Genomic DNA, 10,814 nt, shown 5'->3' with positions numbered 1-10,814 from the left:
TTGTTTAGCTGCCAGTGAGGCAGCTGCTACCTTTTAGCCATCATGCAGTACTACTGTAAGGCAAGTGTAAGAGTTTCAAAGAGAGTCTGCAATGTTCATTGGGACCATGCAAGTTCAAGCTTCAGAAATCAACTGCATAGATAATTTCTTCTGAGCTTTCTGAGGGTGCATAGAGGCACAGTGTTCCAAAAGACACTGAGAACTGAGTTCTTTGGAACTGATTTTTGTGTGGTTGCTATTTATTCTTTCTCAATGAAAGTCATTGCTCGTTGGTATACACGTCGACAAGCACATACCAGAGACAGATTGACTTAAATGGACAGTGAAATAAATGATTGTCCTAAGTTAAAATATGGTGTTCAGGATTTCAGTTTCTAGAATAAATAAATAATCTCATTTATGTCTAAAACTATATATGAATTGATGACCGATAAAATTTTTAGGTTTTAAATACAGCAAGTAAACTTTTCATAGCAACCTTTCATGCATACACTAAAGTATACGTCATGCCTGGACTAACATAATGGAGCTATTAAATTAATGAGTCATGTACTAAGAAAGATGTACATCAAAAGCTAACACACTTTCTGATATGCAAGTATGCATTAGTTTGTTACTTTAGATGCTCTGACACATGGAAAGACATAATCTGCACCAACAATCTTTACATGTAACATACACGTCTCTGGGCATGGAAAGACTGACACCTACATAACTAGACTTTCTGGTTCAGGCTCAAAATTGATATAAATGATAACAAAATTTAATGACCAGGGAGTCAGTCTAAATGTTTGAATGACAATAGAAGTTATTCTAGCTTTCATGATTAAATGAGAAGTAAGATGGAGTTGTGATAGGAGAAAAAACTAACAGGAAGAGTATAAAGATACGAAAAGCTGAGGACTCTTACTGTGTTTCTTATTCTTTATTTTACTAGACTATCCTACTAGATTATCCTTTACTATTTATCCCTCTCGTTCCATGACATCCAAACTATGTTAGTTATCATTCACTTCCATTGATTTATTGGTGAGCTAATTACAGCACCACTTTCATTTTCTCTGTATAGAGCCAGAGATGCTTTGTAATATACAGAACTGGTGTCTGATCCTCAAATTTGTTTACGGAAACAGTGACAACAGTCTTGATACTTACTGATGAGTTTATTTTCACTAAGGTCATGAGTTAACTAGGCCCAAATATGTGCAGGTTTGGGATCATCCATAACAGTACATTCACATCCACATCGATTTGAAGTAATCAGTGAATGGATAAAGGTATGCTGCATGAAGGAAGAACAACACATACACAAAGTGTATATATTCTTACCTTACAGAACTGAACATTTCTAGGAATTGTTGTGATTTGCCACATACATAGTGCACTTTAAACATTTTCATCTCCATATTTCTCAATGCTATATTTTCCTAGTGCTAATATATGCTATGGCAGACTTGTATAGTGCAAAGAACAAAAAAAGATACTAATACTGAAGAGTCTGTGATCTATCTAATCACAGCTCAGTTGTTCATCTGTAAGGCATCACTGCTGAGCAGGGTGATGAAGGAAGGGTTCATGTGTTAAGACATGTTATTGGGAATCTGAGGATCTGGCTTCTCTTCCTATTTCTTCAAAAGATTTCATGCTCAATCTTCTGCATATCATTTTGGGTTTGACTCAATGCCAAAGGTAATGACAATCTTTATTTCTTGGTGCTAGAAATTCTGTGTAATGGAGATGGGTAATGGAGATTGGTAATGGTGATGAAACTGTACTAAGGAGTTGTTACACATTTGTTGTGATATCCCCAGATGTCAGAAAGTATAGAGATGTTATGTACTTGTACTGGTGTTTTGTTTCCCATCTGCTAATGGACATAATATGTTTTAAGAAAGACTTTGAATGATTACAGTGAGGAGACTTGGAAAAAAAAATATGCTAGTTTTCAACATATTTCTGACACCTGAAACATTTCTTAGACACAAAAATGTATTTCTTATTCTAATATTTTAATTTTATGAAAGAACTTTGACGAAGGAGAAACCTGATACTTTCTTTCATTTTCAATTTTTGGTAGATATACCATGGTGTGATATGCTGCATAAATGCCTAATATCAAATAGATATGTGAAACTATATGGTAGCATTCATCCTCTACCTACATGCATAGAAAATAATATGATGAAAATTCATGTAGTAAAAGAAAGAGGATAATGTCCATAATGTTTCCAGTCTATCTATTTGGAAGCTTTTTCATCTTGAGAAAATATCTGGAGTGGCTTAAAGAATCCTGAAATATATTACTCCAAAACATTCCAAACTCTTTTCAATTCTCTAGAGCAGGAAAAGCAGAATCCCCTATTTCTGTAGTGCTGCACCATAGAACTCCTAAAAGATTTAATTAATTAAAAATTTATAAACAGAAATACTATCATCAGCCCACTTATAAGGTCTCATACACAGTTGCATTTGTAAAACAAAAAACAGTATAGAAAGGATGAATTCATAACTCTTAAAGTTTAAAAAAGACATTTTCAAAACAAATAATGAAAAGTATTTCAATTAACATTAAATACATGGGTTTAGTATGTCCTAAAAGTCAAATTTTCTCATGAAAGACTATTTAAAGCAAAGATGCATTTTTTTGTTAAGAAAAAAACCTGTTCACGTACAGTTAAGGTATGGCATTTTCAAAAGGTCTTTACTGTTACTGCAGTTAGTAGAAATATTTACTTTGATGACAATACTTTGATGACAACACTTTGATGACAACAACATTAGGCCAGGGTTAAATGCTTCAAAAGTCCTATTCTTATTATCTGTCTCCATTCTTACTTATAAATATTGTTTTGGAGAATCTAGTTTTCCATCCAAATAAATTAGGTTGAGGTAATTACAAGTTCCCAGTCTTCTGTGAGAAATCAAGAGCAAAAAATACTCTTAAATATATGAAAGGAATATTATGAAGGGTATGGATGGCTACTGTTGACTTGCTGCATAAAATTGTCTTGCACATGGGTTTTCCACCCATATAACTGCAGCATAAAAGGCGACATTATGAGAAACCTTCTGACAAATTGATTAATAATCTTGAGCTGCTGAAGTTCAGCTGAGTGAGCAATTAAACATTCCAAACAGCAATGAACCTTCAGAGATAATTGATGATAATTTTATGCACAAGAGCTCAGTGGCTTTTTAATTTGATAGAATGTTAGTAGCATGGATTTCTAACAAGGGAGTTTCAGTGCTCCATACATCACTGAGATTACTTAAACATTTCAAATGTGGTTGATGAATGAAGTTTCCTAAGATGTAAGGAGATACAGAAGGTGTCAGAAGGTTGAGATTATTCATCATATCAATTATTGAAAGTGGATGCATTCACATCATACTCCCAGCTCATACTTTATAGCCATTATAAAGACAGAACAGAAATAACAGACTTGGTGGACTGCAGAACTGTCAGGATATTGAACTTGTCCCCCTTTTATTCCAGCATTGTTCTTGAACCACACAATGTTAGCACTTCCAGGTGTTTCTTTGAAAGTTGTTCACAATGTACAGCAGGAGAACAAGACCTTTTGGATATCATCAGCTAATATCTGGAAAATATCCCATGCAGATCAAGAGAGAAAAGGTAGGTTAAAAAAAAAATTAGTCTAAACTCAGAAATGCAAATACTATGTCATTTTTGCTGAGGGAGAGCAGGTTTCCCTATACATTCTTCCACACAATTTTTTGCCTTTTGGTTGCTTTCAAAAAACCGCATAGGGCAGTACATTCAAACAAGTCAAGTATTTTTAATTCCTAGAATATTTCCCCTTCATTCTTTTATTTCTTGTTTTGGAGAGTAAAACATACTGTTTTAATCTTGGATTTCTGACATATTCATGACAGTTTGAAATACACCAAGCTAAACTAAAGTAAATAATGTAAAGGGGATTTTTTTATTATATGAACAAAGATAAAGTCTCTACTTTGAACAGAACACCAAAGTGCTCAGATACCGCATGTTTAAGACAACAGCCAGTTGGTGAATTTTACATGGTTTTAACACTACTGTAATGATCCTGACAATAAATCGTCATTTCACATATCCAAACAGCTATTCTTTCATGCAAAGAATAGAATGCTGGTAAATGGATGCTGAAATGAGGAAAAAAATGTTGCTAGAAGCAGGAAAGCAGCCTGTTACTTAAACTCCTTCAAGTGAGAGATCACTTCATTTGTGTAAAGCACTATTAGTCAAAATACTCCTCAAAGCTCAGGAATTATGCCGACAGCTGGAGAGTGATAGGTGGGAGAGTGGGAGTGTTTGCACAGACTTTGCGGCTTCAAAACCTACTTCAGATTAGAACTATTAGTCTCAGGTTAATGAAAATAGTTGCCTGACCCTTTGTGTGTCTTCAACATTATTGTTTCTAGGGCTGACTCCTGCACAGCTACAGATGCAGTATTAACACCTATCGACATAACTGAAAGCCTCCCACCCTTGAAGAATGGAGTCAACATTAGCAGTACAATTACAGAAACTGATAAAAAAAAAAAAAAAAGAAATTCCGTAAACATGATGATAAACCTCTGGAATTCCCCCTAGACATTACTGAACAAATGCAACAGAGCTGGCAAGCAGCTTCCATTCTCACCTAAAAAGAAGCAGGTCTGAACTCATGGCATTGAGGTTCTCTTCCTTGAAAAGCTTACTTCAGCTGAGTCGAGAGTTACCTTCACTTCCATCTAAATAAAGACAATCCTTTTTCAAAAAGCATATCAAAATAGGTCCAAACACTAGTCATGGAGGAAGATTCCCTGGAGAGGAAAAGGAAGAACTCCAAATTGTGGAAGCAAACAAAAGTTAAAACCCCACAACCTAGAAAATGACCCAAATAAAAGTTAAAAAAATGGATTTGTTTCACCTAGAGAATAGATTGAAGCAGTCATCGGACATAAGCTGCCATAGGGACATTAGGACAATATTTTCAGTCAAGTTCCACCAGGTCAGTTGGTTAGTCTTGATTCTTGTGAGAGAAATGATATTTCTCTCACACCGAAAAAGCTCCAAAATTTGCCTCCTTCAAAATGTTAGCAAAGAACAGGTATCTTTAAGACTTTCTGTGTGTGAAATTAAGGGAGACAGGTTTTTTTCCTCACCTTTTTTTTTTTTTTTTGAGTAAAAAAAATGTGTACAGAGAAAGTGCACTTAAAATCTTTTTTCTTCTAATTAAAACTAAGTTATTAAGAAAATTATATGAAAAGTGCAATTGTTCTGACAAATTTGGAGAATAAATTAAACCTCTAATAGAGAAATGTTAGTCCTGCCTTCAGTGTAAGTGCCAATGCAGCCTTACTTACAGAGACTCTTTCGATGCTTCCATAATGTGCCAATCAATGTTCAGAAGTACAATTATTTGTTTGTGCTCTTGAAGAGAGATATACAAAACAATTCTGAAGTCCTATTTTACTAATATATGGTAATGAAAATGAAATATTCATAATATGGTCAACTGTACTATAGATATGAAAAGCAGTGCATACCTAAAACTTGTACCTATAATACTCTTTTTACAGCAATATTATAGTTCAGTTTTGGCAGCTATGTTTGTTATTTTTCAGGCAAAGTTGGCAAGAACTCAAAGTCATGGAAACATTGGGAAAACTCCAGCAGCCTTTTCTTAGGCAAGATGTCTATTAAATACAAGATATAACCTACCTTTTAAAAGGATAAAAATGGATGACCTGGACGAATGTAGTATCTCAAACTTCCTGCAAAATAGGATGGTCTTCTCATTTGCACTCTTTAATGTTTTGATTTCCCATTCATTGCTGAAGCTGTAATGAGCATCACTTATTACATGGTGGCTCAGCTCCAACATAAATCACTTAACCTCCCCCTCTTTATTGATTTATATTAGCATTTATAGATGGCACTCATTGTCTTTATGGAGCCTGGGATCTCACAGTAATTAAGTTCAAATTTAAAATAAACAATGACATCCAATATGGGTTGTTGAAATATCCTACAAGGCTTCTTGCCTAATGCTCACATTCAGTTTAGACCTCATCTCATTGCCATTCTAAAAATTCTAACTAGGCAAACCAAATGAAACCAAACAAATAATCACAGCAAAAAAGAACAGCAGGGAAGGCATGTATTCAGTCTTGAAATTACTATGGAATGGGTTTGTCAAAATTATAGTGTCAATATTGCATCAGATGCCACTCTTTCTTTTGCAGTAGTATTGTATGTAAGCCTATCTAGCCCAGTAGTATCTTTCGACTGAAGATATTTTAATCATAACTGGAGAACATTATATTATACTGTTTCATCTCTAAGTCCTTTAATGCTCTTGAATTTGTAGAGTAAGTTATTATCTTCTTTTGCTGTCAGGAGACAAATTTATACCTTACAGTACATTCACATAATTCTCAATTAATTCCATTTATTTAAGATCACAGCTACCTTTAGTGGTAAATGGTAAGCATTGTGTACAGTAGCATAAATATGAGAAAACTATTTTCCAAGCCATGAATGCCAATCTCCACATGCTGCAGGAACAGAAATCATAAATCTAGCCTGAACCCTAAGCCTGGGCAGAGATTTCCATCAAGTGACATAGTGAAGCCACAGTGGAAATACCAAGTGGAAGAGAGTTCCCATATCAGCCCACAGTGCTGTTATGACTTGGCAACTTCCCTGCAGTCCCACTCTTTCATGGGTCTCATATCTTTTGTTCTCCGCATAGCCCTAACCCTATGCTTAATCCTAAGCGTGGACACTTCTGTAGTGGAACATGGTGAAGCCCCTTGCGAAAAGGATGTGATTGGGAGAATTCTCACAGAAGACCCCACTTGTCTTCCTCGAGATTTTTGCAGCACTGCTTTTCCTGTGGGTCTCATATCTCTGTCAAGGAACAATAAAGGCAGCTGCTGCTTAGCAGGGAAAGGAGAATTTGGGAGCTAAATATCACAACATGGCAGCAAAAGCTAATGCCTCACCAACAAAAAGTCTTAGTCTTGTCATGAACAAGCCAAGAAGTCAGCCTACAGGCCAGGGTCAGAGTCTCAACCAACAGGGTACAATCCCAGGCACAGGCATGGCTGCAAAGTAGCTGCAACATAGTCCAGGAATAAGCCATGTGTTAGCCTCTGCTTAATGCCACTGCAAGCAAAGGAGGCAGGAACCCCTGCTGCAGCTTCTTCCAGCTCTTTCTTGGAGAACTCTAAGGCCAGTTGGGGCTTCTCAAACAGGTCTCGCCTATCAGAGCTATCCACCTAGGAAGAGGGAGGTTTTTTCTCCTAGCTGACCCTAAGCCTTGCAAGAAAATTCTGCCGCAGGATATACTAAAGCCCCATGGGAAAGTCTGAGTAGGGAAGATTTCTCACAGAAGTCCATGCTTTGCTTTCTCAGCTTCTTAGGAACCCTGTGCTTTCCAAAAGCACCAGTTTTCTTCCACTCCTTATCTTAATCCCAGTCTTAACCCTAAACGTGGTCTCAGAGGTTTTAGTTCACCTTTGATAAAGCTTTTCTGCTAGTCCTTGACATGTAACTATGCTTTAAAAAAACCTAACTAAATGAAAGACTAGTTTTCCTTGCTGACGTTACCTTTTACTATTGCTTTAAATGAAACATTATCTATGTATACGGTATATGTGTATGATGTGTGAGCTTTATTTCCTGGTAGGTTATGCTGTATTTGCATCACTGTTTTTCCCTCAGAGTGAACTGTAGAGTGTTCTGTATGAGACCTCAGTTTTCATAATGACACAAATTTCCTGCTGTGATTCAGTAGCTTCATGTAAAGAACATAATATTGATCTGAATATTTTTAACCGCTTCTGCACAATAATGATGTAGTGTAAAATAGTTGTACAATTGTATAAACCAAAGCTATATTTCTAATTTGAATCTTGTGATCTCTATTCACAGTTTTAGGTTTACATACTTGTCTTCGTCACGATGCTTCTTTAATAATTTATTCTAATTATCTTGCTTATCATCATAAACAATTTCCAACTAATAAGTTATTCTGTTTCTTACTCCAGGAAGAGGTGAATCTAATCCAAAGCCATGGAAGTTAAACAAAAAATTCAGCATTAGTACCGATTAGAAATTATCATTTAATTTTGCCACTATTTTTTATGCTGTAAATTGATCCCAAATAATTCTCTTGGACATTTTTGATACTCTGTGTAAAGGAACTGAATTGTGCTGTCTAATTGCTGTTGGTTTAATAACTGACAAGGCATTGTTTCTGTGGTAAGCATTCCAATAGAATAAAACTGTTCTCACATTTTACAAATTTTATATTTAAGTTCAGCAAACACTAATGCCAGTGAAGCTTGATTGCCTCAGTCTCTGCAGAAAGGAACACAATAGAACCGTGAATATTCCTGAATCCAGTTCATTTTAAAACTAGCATGAATAAAGTACAAATAGCTTTTCTGCTAGTCCTTGACATGTAACTATGCTTTTAAAAAACCTGAACAACTCTAAATATTATGATTTTTTTTTTTCTCAGTGAGAACTGACATCCAGCTACTCATTTCTAGCCTCAAGCAACATCGCTACTATTTTGAAATCCTGGTTAAACACCTTAAACATCTGAGCAGTCCTACCCAAATGGATAATTCAATTGAATTCACTTTGAACTCAGAAGGACTACTCTGAATAAAGTTGCTCAAGTATAAGCACTTGCAAGACTGAGCCTTGCACTTGTTGTTAATTCCTGATTTTACCTTATAAATGCTAAAGGAAAACTCACTGAAGATAATGCATTTTTAATCAAAAGATTAAGAAAATTGCTTTGTTCTTTATTTTAACAAATAGATGTATTTTATAACACATATAATGAATTTTATAATGTATTTTTATGTAGAATACATATAGAGATCTAGAAAAATATAGAATATACAAACTGCAAAAGTTCTGTAATTGCTAAGATTATTGAGCAGAGAATGACAGAAATTCTCAAAGCATTATTTTGAAAGTAGCAGATGAATATATGGGACAAAGCATATGATTTTCTATGACATATTCCTGATGTGAGGGAAAAGAAAAATACATGGATATTGGCAGCAAAACTTCTATTAGGCTCACTTGTTTCAGGATCAAGTCCTAAACAGCAAAATTTTAATTAAAAAAAAGGTGCAAGAGGGTTTTTTGCTTCATTTGGGATACCTGACAGGGCAGTCAAGAAGAAAAAAAGTGGCAGCCAGAACAGAAAAAAAAAAGACCATTTCTCATGTGTTAGTAAACAGATTGTTTTCACAATGGACGTTATAGAGGATGAAAAGAGAAATCATATGATGGACTTACAGAAAGAAAAACAGTAAAGGGATGTTAAGACAACTTCATTCAGTCCCTGCTATGAGAATCTGAGACATAGGCTGATGTTCAGAGACAAATTTCAAAAATATTTAATTACCACACACCTATCCAGACCCCACTTTCAGAGAAGATGGTGTCACCAGCATATATATACACAGAAAGAGACATTTGTTAGTAATACACCAGTTATTTTTCATCATGTGTTTCTACTGCTGGACCTTTACTGCCTGCCTTCAGTTGACATCTCAGTGTGAACTGTACAAACTGAGAGTCAGACCCCCAAAAGGTACCTGTTCAGAAGATATACAGGGGTTACCTTGGTAACAGCCTCACGTGAAAGCTCTCAGAAGAGGTTTTTTCTCACGTATTCATTTTTTCTGCTCTGTGCTGGTTCATATGCATATGTAAGTTCAGGCTACAAACTTTATCAATCAAACTACAGCTGCACAGCTTCGACTCTGACTTTTATTCTTTTCTGCTTTCCAGCAGCTTATGATGAAGATTTGCTGATGAATGGAGAGACTGGAATCTGGCAAAGCATGCTGCTCCACTAGAAATACACAAATACCTGCTGAAACTTTACAGATCATTTACATGGACTTTTGAAGTAGGAAAAAGGTTTATACTACTGGTAAAGAGATGCCTATATACAATTGCACATGGACAACTGCTTAAATAAGAAAACCTATATTGAATCTTCCCAAACTTTTTTACTTAATGTATATGTACATGCATGCTTAATGTACACAGCCATACTAGAACCCACATTATTAGTTAGAGTCGAAATGCACTCCTTTTACACAGACACAGAGAATGATCCCAAACATATAACATGTCATGTTACTTAAGGTCTCCCTATTTTGGAATAAGCCTCACTTGGAATCAATTCTGAATGTTATAAATTGCTGCCTTATTACAGCTAAAATTCATAACTCATCTGTGAATATCGTGTAAGCAGTCTGTTTTAAACAGTGAATTGTATATCTTATCATGTATTAATATTAGCATAATCAGGCATTATAAGATAGAAGAAATATGTTCATTATGCTCCAACAAAAGTCCAATTAGGTACAAGTTTGGAAGACCACTTTTTAATTTAGGCCCTTTACAGTTCCTCTTCCAACTTAGCTCATGCTAGATTGGTTGGACATCATTATGTTCTTCATCACATTTTACACATAGCTATTTTATTTTCACTAGTATAATAATTGGTCTAGAAGCAAATCTATAGGCCACTGCATTTATTTGGTGATGTTATCAGTATCTTCAGTGAGTGAAGAATCAGTTTACATGATACACACTCCCTCTGTTTCATTCCCTTAGCAGAAATAATACCTTGAGACAATAGTGGCCTTTTCAGCTTTGGAAGGGTCTTGTATTTATACTTACAAAACAGAATCAGGAGCTTTTCATGCGCCTTCACCTCTGGGCTGCTGATACTGGTAGCTGATAGTGCTAAGTAGACCTCATCCTATGTGGGACATGA

General features: G+C 35.4%; 1 long non-coding RNA gene across 3 annotated transcripts in view; it reads right to left on the bottom strand.

Annotated features, from left to right (window-relative positions):
• Nucleotides 1–1,144: 1,144 nt before the first annotated feature.
• The window catches only part of LOC115606751, a 47,643-nt gene continuing 37,973 nt past the window's right edge, over nucleotides 1,145–10,814 (bottom strand). For 2 of the 3 annotated variants that reach the window (XR_003990993.1, XR_003990995.1), the window contains exons 4-6: nucleotides 5,711–5,829; nucleotides 4,647–4,737; nucleotides 1,145–3,602 (exon numbers count right to left, since the gene is read on the bottom strand). This is a non-coding gene — a long non-coding RNA (uncharacterized LOC115606751). Of the gene's footprint in view, nucleotides 3,603–4,646; nucleotides 4,810–5,710; nucleotides 5,830–10,814 lie in introns of all 3 variants that reach the window. The other variant, XR_003990994.1, reaches the window with a different exon arrangement.

This window comes from Strigops habroptila, chromosome 4 (assembly GCF_004027225.2).
Source record: "Strigops habroptila isolate Jane chromosome 4, bStrHab1.2.pri, whole genome shotgun sequence".
NCBI classification, from domain to species: domain Eukaryota; kingdom Metazoa; phylum Chordata; class Aves; order Psittaciformes; family Psittacidae; genus Strigops; species Strigops habroptila.
The sequence above is the reverse complement of the archived record's forward strand: the minus strand, read 5'-3'. Positions and strand labels throughout refer to the sequence as shown.